The sequence below is a fragment of the Neltuma alba genome, unplaced genomic scaffold, assembly GCF_004799145.2.
Source record: "Neltuma alba isolate B1F8T4 unplaced genomic scaffold, ASM479914v2 tig00012846_pilon, whole genome shotgun sequence".
NCBI lineage: Eukaryota > Viridiplantae > Streptophyta > Magnoliopsida > Fabales > Fabaceae > Neltuma > Neltuma alba.
Window position 1 is genome coordinate 325698 of NW_021637233.1, and position 20270 is coordinate 345967.

The 20270-nt window shown below is 34.8% G+C and overlaps 1 non-coding gene across 1 annotated transcript; it reads right to left on the reverse strand.

The window, feature by feature from the left end:
- Positions 1 to 17514: 17514 nt before the first annotated feature.
- Positions 17515 to 17621, reverse strand: LOC114731820 (small nucleolar RNA R71). The gene has a single exon (XR_003738935.1). It is a non-coding gene; the product is annotated as a small nucleolar RNA R71 (small nucleolar RNA).
- Positions 17622 to 20270: the final 2649 nt, after the last annotated feature.

The window sequence follows — 20270 nt, forward strand, 5'->3', positions numbered from 1 at the left end:
AGTTGGATCGCAACAACTTTCTGGCTTGGGAATCGGTCGTGTTGCCGCTGATTGAAGGAAACCGATTAGAAGGTCATCTTGATGCTGGAGCAAAGATCCCGCCTCGATTACTCCCTGAAGCTAAAGGGACTAAAGTTAATCCAGAATTTGAGGAATGGTTTGCGGTGGATTGCATGTTGGTTGGATGGCTTCGAAACACTATGTCTCAAGATGTTGGAGCACAACTTCTGCACTGCAGAACAGCTTATGAACTGTGGAATGGAGCTCGAGAGCTCACTTGTGCATCAACCAAGGCGAGAATCATGGTGTACAAAACTGAGCTGCATCATACCGGGAAAAATGGTCTGAAGATGGAGGAGTATTTGAGCAAAATGAAACCCACTGCTGATCAACTCGCTCTTGTCAAAGCACTTGTAAGTGATGAAGATTTACTTCTGCACACCTTGAATGGTCTCGACGCAGAGTGCAATGCGATTGTTGTTAAGCTGGCTAATCAAGTTGGACTCACCTGGGTCAAAGTGCAAGCCTCTCTCCTTTCCTTCGAGATTCGTTTAGAGCAACTCAATCAATTTGCCTCTCTCACTATTCAGCCAACTGCTAATATCACTCAACACCAAGATGATCACTCACACAGCTCTGTTGATAGGCAGTCCTCTGACTCTGGACGAAGTGGCTGGCGTGGGAGTCATGGCCCAAGAGGCAGGTCGCGTGGTCGCCAAGAAAGGGGAAGCAATGGTCGCATATATTGCTTTTATTTTCAGCGACCAGGACACATCATGGCGCACTGTTATTACAGGAATGACAGAAATTTCATGCGCACTATGGTCATCCTGCTGATAATTTTTCACCTCAAGCTTTCTATGCTTCTCCACACTCTATTTCAGATCCGACTTGGTACATGGATAGTGGAGTAAACTACCATGTAACTCCTCACCCCAACAATCTTGATCAAATTGCTCCAACTAGTAAGTCTCATCTTTCTACCTGTACTGGTGAGAAGAATCAGATCATGGGTATTGGTTCAAAGCTCTTTTCCTGTCCTGCTTCTAATACTAAATTGCTTCTCAAGGATGTGTTATTAGTTCCTGTTGCTACTAAAAACCTTATGAGTGTGATAAAGCTTATTAAGGATAACTATGTTGATATTAGCTTCACTGATTTTGGTTGTAATGTGAAGGACAAAGCGACAGGGCAATTGTTGATGCAAGGAACACCCAGGCAAGGAATGTATCCAATGAGCAGTGAGATCAAGTTTCAACCCCAGGCATATGTTGTGCAGTTTAATGGCAAAGAAGACGAACTCAAGAGTTGGCATCACAAGTTAGGACATCCTAGTTTTAGAATTTTGAAAGAAATTTTGAACAAGTGTAATATGAAAGTTTCTATGAATGAAAAATGCTTCTGTGAAGCTTGTCAATTTGGCAAATCAAAGCTTTTACCATTTTCACAGTCAGTTTCTCATGCCTCTGAACCTTTAGAATTGATTCATTCTGATCTGCGGGGACCATCTCCAGTGCAATCTGTTGGTGGACATAGATATTATATACACTTTGTAGATGATCGCAGTCGATACACTTGGATATATCCATTGAAACATAAAGGAGAAGCTATACATGCCTTCAATCATTTTAAAGCCTTTGTTGAGAATCAGTTCAACTGGAAAATTAAAGCACTTCAATGTGATAATGAATCAGAATTTAAGCCTTTTATTCCTATAGCACAGTCTTCCGGTATCAATCTAAGATTCACTTGTCCTTATACCTCATCTCAGAATGGAAGAGCGAAGAGGAAACATCAACACATAGTAGAAATGGGTTTGACCTTGTTAGCTCAAGCACAAATGCCACTTACGTACTGGGTTAATGCTTTCCAGGTGGCTGTTTATTTAATAAATCAGTTACCAACACCAGTGTTAAAAGGCGATACTCCTCTGTTTAAGCTGTTTAAAACAGAGCCGGATTATAACTCTCTTCAACCTTTTGGGTGTGCTTGTTACCCTTGCCTGAAACCATATAATGAACACAAATTCCAATTCCACAGCCAACGATGTGTTTATTTGGGGTTAGCCAATTAGCAAAAGGGATACAAATGCTTGAGCTCAACTAGGAAAATCTTTGTATCTAGACATGTGATTTTTGATCCATCTTCTTTTCCTTTTGCTTCAGGATTTCTAAAGAGAAGATCAGGCACTAGAGAATCTAATGACACGGTGGTGATGATGCCTCCACCAGTATCGGTCACGAATTTGTCAGCAACAAACCAGCAACAGCTCGAGTTTAACACTGAAGTCTCCTCCTCTTCAAGTCACTTGTTTTCTAGTACCGATGGCCCTTCTCTCTCAGATCCTAGAAATGGTCCTGGCTTGCAAATTCTTTCTCTATCACAGAGCCCGTCTTTTGAAGTATTATCTTTATCTCAACCTGTTGAAGCCCAATCCATGAATGACAGATCCATATCTGAGGCCCATGATCCACCCCAACAAGTCCAGCAAGCGGTAAACAAACATCCGATGGTAACCAGGGCTAAGGATGATATTTTTAAGCCCAAACACCCCTTTGTTGGACTCATGCAAGCTGAAGATTCTGAGTCTCTGTCTGAAGTGTCAGAACCCTCCTCCACCACGATAGCTCTGTCTCTCCCACAGTGGCGACGTGTAATGAATGAGGAGTTCAGTGCTCTACAAAAGAATAAAACCTGGATTTTGGTACCCTATGATGGAAAGCAAAAGCTCGTTGATAGCAAATGGGTCTTCAAGACCAAGTTTCAAGCAGATGGATCTATTCTAAAACATAAAGTGAGGCTCGTTGCGAAGGGGTTTTAACAAGCTGCCGGAATTGATTATAGCGAAACGTTCAGTCCAGTTGTTAAACCTACAATAGTCTGAGTGGTTCTAACTATTGCAGTTACTTTCAATTGGGAAATCAAACAGCTGGACGTGAACAATGCTTTCTTAAATGGTTTCCTTCAAGAAGATGTGTATATGAGGCAGCCAGAAGGTTTTGTTGATCCAAAACACCGAAATCATATATGTCGGTTGGTTAAAGCCATATATGGCTTGAAGCAAGCACCAAGAGCTTGGTATGATCGCTTGAGGCTTACACTACAATAATGGGGATTTTATAATGCCAAGAGTGACATGTCCCTGTTCTTGCTTCGAACAAGTAATCTTACTACCTTCGTATTAATTTATGTGGATGATATACTGATCACTGGAAACAATCCTGCTTTTCTAAAGAATTTTGTGCAGCAGTTGAATTCCATGTTTTCCTTGAAAGATCTTGGACCATTATACTACTTTCTGGGTCTTGAGGTTTACAGAGACAAATTTGGAATCTTTTTGAATCAGGGTAAATATGTGCTGGACTTATTGAAGAAATTTAACATGCTAGACTGTGCTCCCGTTCCAACCCCTATGGTTACTGGCAAACATTTTTCACAGAATGATGGAGAATTGATGAAAGACCCTACTGTATATAGAAGAGCTATAGGATCATTACAGTATTTGACAACCACTAGGCCAAATATTGCCTTCTCTGTGAATAAGTTGAGTCAGTTCTTGTCAAACCCAACTATGAATCATTTTCAGGCTATTAAGCGTTTATTGCATTATCTGAAAGGAACATATAGTTACAGCTTACATATCAAGCCTTGTCCATCTCTTCAAATTATGGCATATACTGATGCTGACTGGGCCACCAACCTTGATGATCGCAAGTCCATGGGAGGTTTTTATGTATATCTGGGTCACACATTGGTCTCTTGGTCTTCTCGCAAACAAAGAGTTGTGTCAAGATCTAGCACTAAGTCCGAGTACCGAGCTTTAGCTGATGGTGCTGCTGAAGTGAAATGGTTAACATCCTTGTTGTTTGAATTAGGACTATTCTTGAGAAAACCATCTGTGTTGTGGTGTGACAATATGAGTGCTCGTGCCTTGGCAGCTAATCCCGTTCAACACAGTCGAAGCAAGCACATTGAGATTGACATTCACTTCACCAGAGATATGTTAGCTTCACGATGCATTGACATCAAATGCATTCCTTCCAATCATCAAATAACCGACTGTCTAACCAAGTCTCTCTCTCACTCTCAATTTTCCTTTTTCAGGAGCAAACTCGGGCTGTCTATTACACCCTCTCGTTTAAGGGGGAATGTTAGAGCATAATACCTTGTATCATTTTGTATTATCAATATATTATTGTAACAGCTGTAATAGGTCTAGATCCTTCCACCACTTTCCACATGTATGGATCTGATAGGACTTGAATTATTCTTTACTGATTCTCTTTGTAATGCTCTTGTCCTCTAGTGTCTGTATTCCTGATTATATATACAATAAGAAAGGTAGGGCACTGTGCATCGATTCTAAATATTCATTTTACCCTAGTATTTTATCTGTCCAGAGGGACCAGATCCGGGGCATCATTGAATCCTAAAATTAAAGATTGTTGTCAGTGATATACACCTCTAATCCTAAATGTAAGACTTACTTTTTGGGGTAATTTATATTACAAAATGAGTTTTACATTTAGAACCGGAGGAGTACTATTTCTGGTCTTAAATTTAAGAGCTAGTTTGTATTATAAAACTAGCTATTATATTTAAGATCGAAAGTAGTGTATGAGATATAAATAGGTCATTCTCATGTGTGTCCTTTTTGAGTAGTATTGGGGCTTGTTCTTAACGTTATTATCTGTGACCCCCTCGATGAAGGTTCAATAGTTTATTATTCGTGGAAGGGTTAATAGTTCTCATTGTAATGCTACTTTGAGCTTGTCATCAATGAATAATCCACATATTTTCCTTTCATATTATGTCCGTGACCCATTGAGTTCATCTTATCAATGTTATGTGGTAATATAAGTTGTATGCACTTTGATTAAGTTCTGCTGCTTTATGATTTACCCATCGACAGAGATGGGTGTGTGTGTTGTCATTAATTCTTCATTTATTATCCAAACAACAAAGATGTCACTACAATCTACAGATAATAAGTGAGCTTTACGTAATTTGATGTATAAAAGAAGCACATTAATTTTAATCTCTCTCTCTCTCTCTCTCTCTCTCACACACACACACACACTATAAAGAACTAGAGAACTGCATTATCCACAAAGCATAGCTCTTTTCTTGAGCTGCATGCCATATATCGTTTTCTTTTTAATTTTTCTTACAATACTACTGGAGGCCTTCAAATTAATTATATATTAAGGGGACAAATGCTAAACTTAAATTAGATGTTATATGGATATTCAAAATTTTTATGTTGGATGTTGATATAATAAAAAATCACCATTCCTTTCCAGAATAACAAATTGAAAATGGGAGTATTTCTTCGCGGTGAAGCATATGCCTCAAGCTCAAGAGTATGGATCATTACAAGTAGTTTAATGATGATAAAAGGTCGTTTTGACCAGGATTAATGTAAAAGGTGGTTAAAAGTTGCAAATATCGTGCAAAATCAATTGAGATGTTTTCAGACCAAAATGAAATAAAATGACAGAGTTAAAGTGCTTCAAGCGCAATTAATAAAACCTAATGAGACTTTGATATGAACATTATAAATTAATGAAAGCTACGAATATTCTCCCCATTTTGTTTCATAACACGTAATTAGACCCTTCACAATCAAATTCATAATTCTTAATGATGATATATGAGCTAGCCAAAAGTTTAAAAAGTTTTGGAAGAGCTTTCTTAAGTCAAAATTTAAGTGTTTAATTTCATCTATTGCACAATCTCTTACTACAATTGATAGAACCCAATAGCAAGCATATATTTATGTTACTAATAAAATTAGGATTCTTTTTTAAGAGTGCTGGCCACTCCAAAGTCCTTTTGTGTTGTAATTTTGTCCTGAAAGTTTACGTTTAAAGAAAAAAAATTTCCAAATAAAGATTGTCAGAAAGTAATTAAAATGAAAAATAAATTCCATATTGTGTGTGTTATTTTATCTTTTAGTTGTTCTGTGCGCATGAATCCCTTTAATCCATGGTGGAGCCCATTAACAAGTGCAATAACGTTAATTAAGAACCATATCAATTGGACAAGCATTCAAATATAAATGTTTTCTTTGTCCTTTACTGTCCGACATAAACAAAGGTTAGACATGCTAATAAATCAATTAAATATAATAATTGGGTTAACAAACAACTAACCCTTGGCTTTTTCTGTTGACCTAAAATTATATTTGAAAAGTCCTGAAAATTCTCATACTGGGCCTTAAAAAGTAAAGACAAAAACCAAATTTTCAAAAAGTTTGCCGCTTTCGAGAGAGTACGGCATGAAGCTGATATGAAAAAACAAATTGAGTGAACCAAGGGAATTGTACATATGATTCAGTTTCCTCAACAAAAAGTATACCATAAGCTTTGCTTGATTTACAAAGCAGCTAATAGGATTTCCCTTAAGAGGATGATCTACGCTGATGAGCTGTGAGCATGCAAGCATATGCTTTGGCATTATTCGCTCATTAATTGCATCCACGGGAAGAACTGCAAAGTCATTTTAATAATTTCAATTCTTAATCTCACATGCATGCTTATATGGCCTATATATAAATATCGGCAGTCAGTTCTGCAATTCTCACAAGCATCTGTGCCAAGTATCATCACAAAGGAAACAACAGCTTAGAATAATTAACTCTACTTACGTGAACTTGTTGCAGAAGAGTCAATGGCGAAAGCAAAAATGGTGTTTTCACTGTGGATGTTCTTCATATTTTTGTTTCTGTGTTTTTCAGGGTTCCTATGTCGTCCTTTAGGCACGCCAACTTTGGTGCAGAACGATGAAGCAGAAGGTTCAAGTTTAGGGTTCCAACATATAATCTCTCGACTTAGTCCTGGTGGACCAGATCCGAGGCATCATTGAATCCTATAAAAGGGATTCGGTGTTTGGAATTTGCATCTACGGGATGGACTTTTGAAGTGTTGTTATGGCATCTTTGCTCACAAATAAGTATATACTTAGTGGCTTTTCGATCAGATTGTATCATCACTAAGTTGTATGCATTTGAATAAGTCAATAAGAGACTACGCTCTATGATTCCCCTCTACTTTTCATTATTCCTTTAGTTATATTACCCAATATTTCATGACGACAGACAAAAAGTAGCTTTGCTCAATTTCAACTGTCAAAATAAGAGACAATGCTCTATGCACTATGTATTGAAGTGATCGCTAAACTAGCTAGTTGTCACATGGATATGCGCAATTTTCATTTGTAACCAAAAACTAGAAAGGAGCATTAGCGTCAAGAAAACAAGTCATTTCAATGTACAATGTCATCATGACTATTAAAAAGCATGTATAATATAGGATGGGTTATGGTTCAATCGGTTCAAAATTTTCTTTTCTTTTCCACTGCTATAAAATAGCATCATTTTAGATCCATCTATCTTGCATAGTTTCATGGGAAGTACCATTATTCCCGTACAAATCGCATATAAATAGCGTTTTTGTTTGTTAATACACAAATATCCTCCTATTAAACACAGTACTATTTGAAGTACTAAATGTGTGGGTACATCTTCTCACAAAGATGCACACTTTAACTTGTATTATAAGAGACTAATCATTTTTGCTTAACCCAATAGCGATTTATGAAAAATTTATATAGCAAATGCAAATATTACTGATTTAAGCATTATTGGGCTTAGCCTATTAATATTGGGCTGTCTCATTTTCCAACTCTAATGGCAAGCAATGAACAACAAAAGCCCAAGTGAGCCAGTAAAAGAAAATAAATTTTAAACGTGAGTCTCTGCAGTCTAGATATTATTTTGTCTTTCGGTTCTTCCACATAGGAAGCCAATTAATCCCCAGAGGAATGCGTTGAACACGCGCAAATCGCAATAACTGTGTCAGAATCAACTAAGAAACCACTATTCGTAACCTTTTATAATTATATCCGAAAAAAACTCGCATGCAGAATCAATTAATTAAAATAAGTGTTTCAAACCACCGCATTTTAGCCTTTTTCTGTTGACCGGAAATATAATTATACTATAATAAAGCTTTTAAAATTCTCATCTCAAAACTTGAAGAATCAGGAGGGATAAAATATAGTTTCATAAAGATTTGCGGCTTTCCCTTTTAAAATGTTCGCAGCCTCTGCACGAGCTTGCCATAAAAATTATGTTCAGTTATATCAGTAAAAGCATTTAATATTGCAATCATTCTGAGCATGAGACGTTAAGGGAACATAGATTAAGCACAAGAGCAGCTAATGGCAGTGCCCTTTGACGGATGATCTACGTTGATAAGTTGAATAGTGACTATGCACATGAACGCTTTTAGCTTTAATTAGTTCAATGCATGCACAGAGAAAGCTCAAATCTTTAAAGTAAATATTCTCAAATCTCTAGCTCACTTGTTTATATTTCCTCTCTGTATATGTCAGCAAATTTTGCAGTTCTGATCATCATCTGCATATGCCAAGTGTCATTACATAGAATTAAACTCCAAGTGAGATATATCGTTGTTGCAGAAGAACTAATGGCAAAGAGGAAAATGGTGTTTTCAATGTGGACGTGCTTTCTGTTAGTGTTTATGTGTTTTTCAGGGTTTCTATGTCGTCCTCTTGTTACGCCAGCTTTGGTGAAGAAAAATGCAGCAACAGGATCAGAGTTCCAACCTCAAATCTCTCGACTTGGTCCTGGGGGACCAAATCCGAGGCATCATTGAATCCTATAATGAAGGTTTGGTTTCATTGTAAGGGTGCTGGAAACTGAGATACGATCACATACTTATTGCTTTATCTTCTGTTTTTCAGCAAGTTTTATGTATTTGAATAAGTCAATAAGAAACTAAGCTTCGTCCTCCACTTCTTCATCATTTCTTTTGGTTTAAAAAAGGAATGAGAGTTCAAAATTTCAATTTAATAACAATTAAGTTTCAAAAAAATTACAAAAAAATGATAAATATGGATACAAAAATTTTTAAATTTAGAATTCTTAATTATATCCCTAAAAATAATCTATTAAACTTAAATGCCTAGTTTACAGTTGGCACTATCTTATTTGTAATAATAGTTTGAACTGATATTAACAACTCATCTTATTATAACAAAAAGTTTTGGGACCTAATTTAAAGTCTTGGGTATTATCATTAAATCACTGCTCACCACAAATCTTTTGCATTGGTCTACGTATGCGCTTAATTCTGGACTCAAGTCAAATAAAACATTTAGTGTGGCCCTAAATCTCTTCTGCTTTATATTAAAGTCAGCTCGCCAAAAATCTTCAGGTTTGAACCCTGCTTCAAAGCTTAGGTGTTTTGCCCAATCCATTTTGGATCCAACAACACGTAGGGTTTATGGTGCTTTTTCAGGTTTTATGTCATCCTCTGGTTGCGCCAACTTTTTGGTGATCGAAGAGCAATACAGCAGAAAATTGAAAAAATTATAAAAATAAAATACCTTTAAAATTTTAAAATCCCAAATCAAAAATACCACAAAAATATGTTGTTGTTTGCTTATAGTCAACAAAAAGATTGATTCGAAATTTTAAAATTTAAAGGTATTTTTTTGGATTCTTTCTAGAAGATCCATGTTTAGGATTCCAACATGCATAGAACCTCTCGATTTAGTCAAGATCAAGCAGACCTGAGGCATCATTGAAATCAAGACATGGCAACGGATCTTTTAGGACTGTTATCTTCTAAGAATATAGCCAATAAAAAAATCCGCTTTCTGTTCCCCTTTACTTGGTTTTTTTTAAAAAAAATTACATACTGTATCTAATTCTTAATATAAGACCAAGTTGACTAATTTAGGGAGATTAAAAAAGCTAAATAAATTATTTAATTATAGCATATGTTATATGATTTCTCTGAAATATTTACGTGTATTATTATGTTATATATCAATTTATAAGTTAGGCAAGTCAATTTAGAGAAAAATAATAAATATAAATATTTTATAGTAATTTATTTAGCTTTGTTTAATCTTCTTAAATTACTCATCTGAGTCTTATATTAAAGACCAGAGATAGTAGTAGTTAATGACAAATACTTTAGTCAAGTTTCTTATATTTATTACATGGGTTTATAATTAAATATTATTAAATACTAATATTTCAAAAAATAGTACACATAGTAAATTATGATTGGAGAGTTTGACATATTAATAGACAGAAATTTCTGATAGAGAACCAATGGAATGAAATTGCATTGCTAATCCTTTGCTAAATTTAGTGATAGAATTTTTATCGATAATCTATAAGAAATTAGCGACAGAATAATTTTCTTGATGCTAATTCTGTTGGTACTAAGTCATTACCCTTCACAATCAAATTCATAATTCTTAATGATGATACGTGTGTTGGCCAAAAGTTTAAAAAGTTTTGAAAGAGATTTCTCAAGTCAAAATTAAGTGTTTAATTTCATCAATTGCGCAATGTCTTACTACAATTAATGAAACCCAATGACAAGTATACATCTGGGTTACTAATAAAATTAGGATTTTCATTCAGGAATCTTGAGCACTCAAAAGTTTATGTTTAAAGACAAATGTTCCCAAATAAAGATTGCCGGAACGGAATTAAGATGAAAAATAAATTATGTATTGTGTGTTATTTTATCTTTTAGTTCTTCTATGCACATGAATCCCTTTAATCCATGGTGGAATTCATTAAGTAGAACCAGTTTCAGTGCTCATCATTGTGATGTTTACCATGATATTCATCCATATGATGAAATCTAAACCATTCAAAATCAATTTTGATGGTCTAGATTTAGAATTTTCAACTAGTGATTTTTAAATAAAAAAATTTATGTTTTAAAAAAGTGACAGTTAAGATATTACATTTATTTTGGATTATTTACCTATTAAAAGAAAAATATGTCTTAAAAAACAAAAATATTAAATATTAAATCTTAGTTATTCATATTAAAATTTGAATGGTTAAAATTTGATGAGCATCATAGTGCTCATTATGAGTACTGAAACTGATTCCTCCATTAAGCAAGTGTTCTTTGTCCTTTACTGTCCGACAAATGAAACAAAGGTTAGACATACTAATAAATCAGTTAAATATAATAACTGTGTTAACAAACAACCAACCTTTGCTTTTTCTGTTGACCTAAAATTATATTTAAAAAGTCCTGGAAATTCGTGTACTGGGGCTTCTGAGGTAAAGACAAACAAAATTTTCAAAATGTTCTCCGCTTTTGAGAGTACGGCATGAAGCTGATATTAAAAAGACAAAAAAAATTAATGAACCAAGGGAATTGTACATGTGATTCGGTTTCCTCAAGAAAAGTTATACCATAGGCTTTGTTTGATTTACGAATCTGCTCATAGGATTCCCCTTAAAAGGATTATCTACGCTGATGAGTTGTGAGCATGCAAGAGCGCATATATGTGCGTGCGTCGCGCGCATTATTTGCTCATTAATTGCATCCACAGAAAGATCTGCAAAATCATTTTAATAGTTTCAATTCTTAATCTCACATGCATGCATATATGACCTATATATAAATATTGGTTATTAGTTCTACAATTCTCATAAGCATCTGTGCAAAGTATCATCACAAAAGAAAGAAAAACTTAGAATAATTAACTCTACGTACGTGAACTTGCTGCAGAAGAATCAATGGCGAAAGCAAAGTGGTGTTTTCACTGTGGATGTGCTTCATCTTTGTGTTTGTGTGTTTTTCCGGGTTGTTCTTATGTCGTCCGTTAGTTACGCCAACTTTGGGGCAGAGCAATGAAGAAGATTCAAATTTAGGATTCCAACATATAATTTCTCGACATAGTGCTGGTGGACCAGATCCGAGACATCATCGAATCCTATAAAAGGGATTCGGTGTTTGGAATTTACATCTGAGGGTTGGATTTTTTTAGGATAGTTATGGCATCTTTGATCACATATAAGTATATATACTTTCGATCAGATTGTATCATCACTAAGTTGTATGCATTTTGAATTAGTCAATAAGAGACTATGCTCTATGATTCCCCTTTACTCTTCATTCTTTGGTTATATTCCCCAAGATGTCATGGTGACCTACCAAATTGGCTTTGCTTAATTCCAAGTAGTGTCAAATTAAAGAAGCAATTGTATAGTGAACTGACTGCTAAAGTAGCTAATAAGGTGAAAATACCTCTAATTACGGAAGTCAGAAATAGAAAATGAAAAAGTACAAGGGTCAACTTGTAATTATTGAAAGCTAAGGTGTTAAAGTGTAAATAAATATAATGAAAATTACTATACCAAAAAAAAAAAGAAATTACATATATATGATAGTAATGCGGTCTAGAGAATATTTCAAGTCGAAAAAGCTTGCAAGTTATTTCAAGAACCCATGAGATATTGAAGAGGATTACATGAATGGCAAGTTATGCTAAGGTCAAAATTTAATTTCCAAAAATCTTGAGTTATAAGTGTAATTATGAAAAATTTACCCAAAACCAAAAAACTCACCAATTGAAGGAAAAATTGGAAAATGGATCCTAATGGGTTTTCAAGAGTAAAAAGAGGCATTAAAGGTGAAAAGACCTCAATAAAAATATATTGAATTAAAAAGCTTATTTTTTGGCTGATAAATTAGCATTTAGTCAAAATACATAATTTTTAAAATCATGTAAATGCCCTAACATAATTTTTAAAATCATGTAAAGACCCTAAATCATTAGTGTAAAATGAGGAATAATAAGTAAGCTTTACTTCATTTGATACCTTAAAGAAGCACATATTAATTTTAATTTTATGTTTGTGTGTGTGTGTGTGTATTATACCCTTTCTTATTAATTGCATTCCATATTTCCTTTTTTCTTTTTTAAAAAGAGTTTTCTTACAATAACTCCTGGAGGTCTTATAATTAATTATATATTAAAGGGACCGTTGCTAAAATTAAATTAGGTGTTACAAGGATGTATGTTCAAAAGTTTCACATTGGGTGTTGTTATAATAAAAAGTCATCATTCTTTTCCAAAATGACAAGTTTAAAATGGGAGTATTTTGTTCGCGGCCAAAAGTGTGCTACAAGAGTACGGGTCACCATAAGTAGTTTGGTGATGATAAAAAAATCATTTTCATGAGAATTAATGCAGAAGGTGTGGTTATAATTCCAAACTAGATTGTACAAAATCAATTGAGATGTTTTCAAACTAAAATGAAATAAAATGACAGAATCAAAGTGCTTCAAGTGAAATTAAAATGAAAATTTGATATAAAGATTATAATTAATGGGACTTAAGAATATTCCTCCTAATTGTATTTCATAACGTTTAATTAGCCTCCTTACAAATTCTTGATAATGATGTGTGATAGCCAAAGATACTTGAAAACGTATTTTAAAATTTTTTGTCAAGTCAAATCGAGTTTTTAACTAACAAAATTTACGCTGTTACATGCGATTTTACCTTAACTTTACACTTGAGTTATTTCTTTCAAGCAGTACTCAAGTACATAAGTCAACTAATTAGTGGCCAATTAATCAGTAGCATTAAATAGACTTTTAATAATGACTTTTAATTGTCACCACAAAAAGTGAATACTTTCTGCGGCCACATTAACGGTCGCCCCAAAAAGTAACTTTTTATGTGGTTTGTCACCACTGTAGCTAAAAATAATTTGTTTTAAAAAATAAATGAGATTCAAGACTGTAAAATTAAAAATGAAGTAAACTAGATTTTTTTAAAAAAAAATTAACATAACGTTAAAATATATGAAATAATTTTATAAAATTACTATCTGAATGATAAGAAAATAACTTAGTAATTATTTTTTAAAGTTCTCAATAAAATTAAATCATTCAAAATGTATTTATAAAATAAATTTCTTGTGTGTGTGTGTGTGTATACACAGAATGAGAAACGAATGAAATAAAATATTGAGGTATATAATTTCAATTTTAATTGTTTGCATGTTATAACTTTAAAGTATTGTTATATTGATACACACATATTTTTGGGATATATATATATATATATATATATAATATAACAATACAACTCAAGAGAGTTAAACCTCCTCAATTGATCGACCTACTTGTGCTTGACACACCCTAACGACAACTCATAACAAAAGAAGACAAGAAAAATTTATGTTAAAATAAAAACGTTTTGCCTAAAAGGAACTAGAAGATGGAAAACATTATACTTCTTCCCGTCTTTAACATACAAGAGCTATTGAATTAATTATAACAAATTGGGAAAGATAGATAAATTAGTTAATTATAATAAATATAATCTAATCTCTATGAAATATTTGTGTAATATTATATTATATATTAGTTTGTAAGTTCAGCAAATTAGTTTAAAAAAGAATAATAAATGTGGGGAACAAAATGAATTAAAATCTTATATTTAAAATCAAATCAAATTCTCTAAATAGCTCGTCTATTATGGACGGAAGTATGTTGAGTGTGTTATTTTGTCTTTTTCCTTTTTCTTCTCAATACATGAAGCCATTTCATCCATCCCGGAATCCATTAAACAAGTGAAATAACTTCAAATCAGAATCAATTAAGAACCACATCAATTGGATATAAGCATTCAAATATAAATGTGTTCTTTGTCCTTTACTGTCCGAACAAAACTAAGGTTAGACATGCATGCTAATAAATCAATAATTGTTAACAAAGAACAAACCTTTGACTTTTTCTCTTGAACTAAAGTTATACCGGAAAAGTCCTGAAAATTATCATATTGGAGCTTGGAAAGTAAGGACAAATTCTTTTCAAAAAGTTCGCCGCTTTCGAGAGTGATGCGTGAAGCTGATACAAAAAAATTGAATGAACCAATGAAATTGTACATATATGATTCAGTTTCCTCAAGAAAAAGTATACCGTAACCTTTTCCTTGGTTTACAATCACAAAACTATCCGAAAATGATTACATAATCTTAATATTATTCCCTTAAAACTTATCATTGACAAACTCAATTATTTTTACATATTTTGATATCTTTTATATGAGTTTTGTCAACTTAATTGGTTCCTTTTGGCCTTAATTGATTATTAATTGGTTTGATATGTTTTATCTTGAATTATTATTTTATAGGGGCAAAATTGTCATATTTTGGTTTAATTGTGACTAATTAATTTTTGAGGACAATTAATGCTACCTTATCCTTGAATTTTGCTTACAGGTTTTTGGAAGAAATAAAAATTAAAAAATTAAAAAAAATATAACAAAAAGATAATTAAAAAGAAGGACGTTTTACCCCCACCCCACTAAACCTATTATTCATATGATCTTCAACGCGAGCTGACGGCAGAGAGGAGACCCACAAGCTGAACATGAGACCAGCGAGCTGAGGGAGCTGACGGCGCCTTCCTCATTCTTCTCCGTTGAACCTTCCTGGTGGCAGGGGGCGTGCGACGGAGACAAACACAGCTCACGAACTGAAGGCGTGGGGGAAAAGAAAATAGACAGCGAAAAAACAGAGACACACACACACACACACCCAGTGAGCTGAGAGCAGAGGAGGACGCAGACACACAGCGAGCTCGTGACGGCGAGAAGCAGGAGCTGGATGGCGCGAGGGACCTGGTAGTAAAACAGAGTGGCAACAGCGTGAACGAGACCAGCAACAAGGGAGAGTGACAGAACGAAGGACCAGTCTTCACCGTGTGTACTGTTCCGTCGCTGTCTTTGATATCTCCACTGTGTTCTCTATGGCAACCCATAGCAGAAGACTGATTGTGGCATTCCTTGTGGCAATCCGTGGCTAAGGTTATATAATTCTCTAATTCAACAATAATGGCAGGAGCTCGAATCATCAAAGGGGAGTTTTAGTTACTTTAATTTCTTGTCTAATAGTTGTTTAACAATTCCTAGGTCTTAGGACAGTTATTCTAATTATTGGAAAATTTTGTATTGTTAAATCTGATTATCTGTGGAGATTATTGTGGTTGGATTATTGCTTAGCATTTGATATTGGGCTGCTTATAGCTTTGATTTCAACTATAATGTTGTGGTTATGACATTTGCATTGATTTTAAAGTTAATATATTTTGATTTTCTGAGGTGGCTTGGAATTTTAGATCATATTATCTCTTGCTAGCTTTAATTCTATTATTTTGGATTTAAGAATTTTAATTAAGCATTGGTTTTTAGCATCCTTAATTCTATTCTACTATTCTGATTGCAGTTAGTAAATTAGGATTTTGGAAAAATATTTTGTGGCAATTTGAGGTGGCTTGGTTGTTGGATTAAAAGCTTAATTATAATTCTTAATTCATTGTTTTAACTCCCACATTTTTTGGAGTGATGATTGCCTACGTTGTTGAATTGGATGATTATTATCATTGTTAACTGTGTGTTTCATTTTCAGTTCTTTCATCTTCAATTTATTTCAATCATTTTTATATAAAAATAACCAAAAAATATATATTTTAATTTCAATTTAATTCAAGGCATTTAGTTAGCAATTTTTCAAAATCAAAAATCCTTTTTTTTAGTTTAGGTTACTTGCATTTATTTACTAGGATTTAATTTCGTTTTCGGCTCCTCAAAGTGAATACGACCCGGATTGTGCATTATATTGCATTAATTCGGTTAATGTTTGGAGTAACCCTAAAGCGACAAATTAAGGGCAATTAACTTCAAGTGGCACCATTGCCGGGAAGCCAAGAAATTGGTTCCCTAGTAATTAAGTGTGAAGTAGCCTTGATTGGGGTTCATTTGTTGAGCTATTTTTGTTAGTTTTTGCATTTTTTTTAGTAGTTTGCATTCATTTCTTTTGATTTTTCATAGCATTTCTTTCCTTTGCATAGAAAATTTTTCAAAAACACAACTAAATATCTTATTTTTCATCCATTGGCATTTTTTATTTTCATTTTCATTTTACCTCTTGCATTTTCATTCTCATACACATACACTTGCATTGCACTGCATTCATCTGTTTTCTTTTGCTTAATTGCTTCTGGTTGGTTGATTGTTTATGCCAAGAATGGATAGGTCTAAAACTCTAGTTCCTTCCAATCCTGAGCTTCAAAGTTCTTTAAGGGAAGTTAGACAAGACCAAAGGGTAGAAAGGACTAGTGAGGTTGAACTAGATAATTTAACTAGTCTAGATTTGGTGGTTAACTTAGGTGACATAATGAAAACTAATAACAATCCCACTAGTGGTAATGGTAGAGAGGGAAATGGACATAATGGGGAACATGATAGAGTAGGAGAGAATAATGGAGGTAACCCTAGGAGAAGAACCATCAGGGAAGCCACTACTTCTTATGCAAATTATGATCCTTTTATGTTGCATGCCTTAATGTTGATGTCAATTTTGAGATTAAAGGTCCACTCCTTAATTCTTTGCCTAAATTCTATGGTTTGACAAGTGAGGACCTGTACAATCATCTAAAATCTCTCTCTATGGTATGTGCTAGCATAAAGCCAGTTGGAGCTAATCTGGATGAGGTTCTTTGGAAGGTATTCCACTTGTCTCTAGAGGGCAAAGCGCGAGAATGGTATATGAGCTTGCCTAGGCATATGGCAGATGCCTACCATAACTGGAACAACCTCAGAAAAGTATTCTTAGAGAAGTATTTCCCTGCTTCCCGAACTTCTACATTGAGAAAAGAGATCTACTCTGCGAAACAAGACTATGATGAGTCATTTTATGACTACTGGAACCGTTTTCAAGACTTGCTTTCTAGATGTCCACACCATCATATTCCAGATGAGCAGTTAGTCCAATACTTTTATGATGGACTTAAGACCTAAGACAAGGGGATGTTGGATGCTGCTTCTGGGGGTTCTCTCATTGATTTAACTACTGAGGAGGCATGAGAACTTATCAAGAAAATGGCATTGAACCATCAACAGTATAGCATCAGGGAGTCTAAAAATATCAATGCAATGCATGCTAATCCTTCTTCAGTCCACTTTCCTCAATTGGACACATTCACTTCTCAAATTCCTGCTTTGACTACACAGTTGAATAAGCTTACATCTCACACTCCTCCTGTTAACACTCGGAATCCCAATTCCATGGAGATGACTACACCTAGTTGTGAGCATTGTAACTCTGTTATGCACATCTCTACTGCTTGCCCTCATAGATATGAGGAAGTTTCCGCCATGTATGGAAAGGTCAATCAATCCAAGCAATGGAACCCATACTCAAATACCTATAATGAAGGGTGGAAAGCTCATCCGAATCTCTGATGGGGAGGAGGTGACAATAGGCAGGTTCAAGAAGGGTTTCAAGGGAATATGGTTCCTCAAGGGCAATCTTACTATGGAGGGTTGCAAGGAGAATCCTCTAGAGCCATGTCTACCTCGCAGCAATCGCAGCCTAAGGATGATGAGCGATTTTCTCAAATACTCAAGGGCATTGAGGTAATGACTGAGCACATATTTAAGTCTGAAGCTAAATCTGAAGCGAGATTTGCAGCCCTAGAGAACAGGATGGAGCAATGGGAAACTAGAACCTCTAATTTGACTTCTTACATCACTAAGTTGTCAAATGGTGTGAGTAAACAGCAAGCTAAGACTAGTGGTTCAATGCCTTCCAACACGGTATAAATCCTAAATCTTTGAATGCAATTACATTGAGAAGCGGTAAGGAAATTGGTACTAAGAAAGTGCAATTCAAAGAAGATGAAGAGAATGAAGAACCAGTTGATGAAGAGATAGAAGTTGAGTCTCCTCCTTCTAAAACCACTCAAGACATTCCCAAGACTACTCAAGAGATCTCCATTCAATCCAAAGGGCCAATAGAGAAAGGATCTCCTTCTAAAGGTGATGAGGTAAATATTCCTGACTTGCCTTTTCCTCATTCATATCTCATGAGTAAGAAAGTTGTTGAAAAGAAAGATAATGATGAGCCTTTTGAAATGTTTAGCAAACTTGAGGTTAATGTGCCATTACTTGATTTGATTAAGAAGATGCCTAAGTGTGCTAAGTTTCTGAAAGATCTATGTACAAACAAGAGGAAGTATAGGCATAGTGAGAGAATCCAACTGGAGTCTAGTGTTAGTGCTATTTTCAAACCACAGCTGCCTATTAAGTGTAAAGACCCGGGTTCCTACACTATTCCCTGTATCATAGGCAAAACAAACATTTCACATGCCTTATTAGACTTAGGTGCAGCCATAAATGTTATGCCTACCTCTATTTATGAGAGTTTGGGTATTCATGCCTTGAAAGACACCAGTGTTGTGCTAGGTCTAGCTGATAGGACTGTGAGACACCCCAAGGGCTTTCTTGAGGATGTTCTTGTGCAAGTCAAGGGTCTTGTGTTCCCAGCTGACTTTTATGTGCTAGATATGACTAATGAGATTAAAGCCGATGGCACTTTGATTCTAGGAAGACCTTTTCTTAGAACAGCCCAAACTATAATTAATGTGAAAGACGGGGCCATTGCCATGGGCTTTGGGGACCAACAAATTACCTTCAATATTTCTGATAATATGAGTCAAGGTTATGTAGATTGCTCTTACTTGGGTGTTAATTTGATTGATTGTGCTGTTAATGATGTTGATGATTTGCATGAATCTAAGATGCATGAACATGACTGGTATGATGAGATTGTTGAGCATGATGATGCATTTACTTGTTTATCTACCCCTCATTCTTCTTCTTTTTGCTCATGTTATGGTGACGTGGTGTGCGTTAATTGTTTAGAAGTTGATCGCTTCCTTTCCATCTCTCATGATTTTGATGCATCATTTTGTCTTAACCGTGATTCTGCTTTGAACATTACACTTGATGATAGCCTTGAGAAAGGCGAGTTTGTTGATTTTACAGGTACTAATGATAAAGGAGTTGTTACACAAGCTACACCAGTAGTTTCTCCTTTGAGTAGTGCTGGAACATTAGAAGAGGCTAGCAACAAACTTGCTACTGACTTCGTCACTTCTAATCCCACTCTTTCTTGTGATTTACTTGATGTTTCTGCTGATAAAATTGATACCGATCCTTCTTTTTGTAGGTTATCTAAGAATGGCACTGAGTTGGGAAGTGGAGGGCATACACATTATGATAAGCTCATATCTCCTTCCCCAAGCCATATGGACATGCCTCTTGTATTGAATGCACTTGACATAAAAGATTTGGTTCCTTTTGTTGTGCAACCTCCTGATTTAGAACTGAAACCCCTCCCCCTAATTTGAAATATGTGTTTCTTGCTGTTGATTCTAAATTGCCTATTATTATTTCTAGTTCTTTGAGTAGTTCTAAAGAAGAAAGATTGATTTCTGTGTTGAAGAGTCACAAAGGGGCTATAGGATGGTCTTTAAGGGATATTCTAGGGATTAATCCCTCAGTTTGTACACACAGGATTCTTTTGAATGAAGGGTCCAAGCCAGTTAGGCAACCAA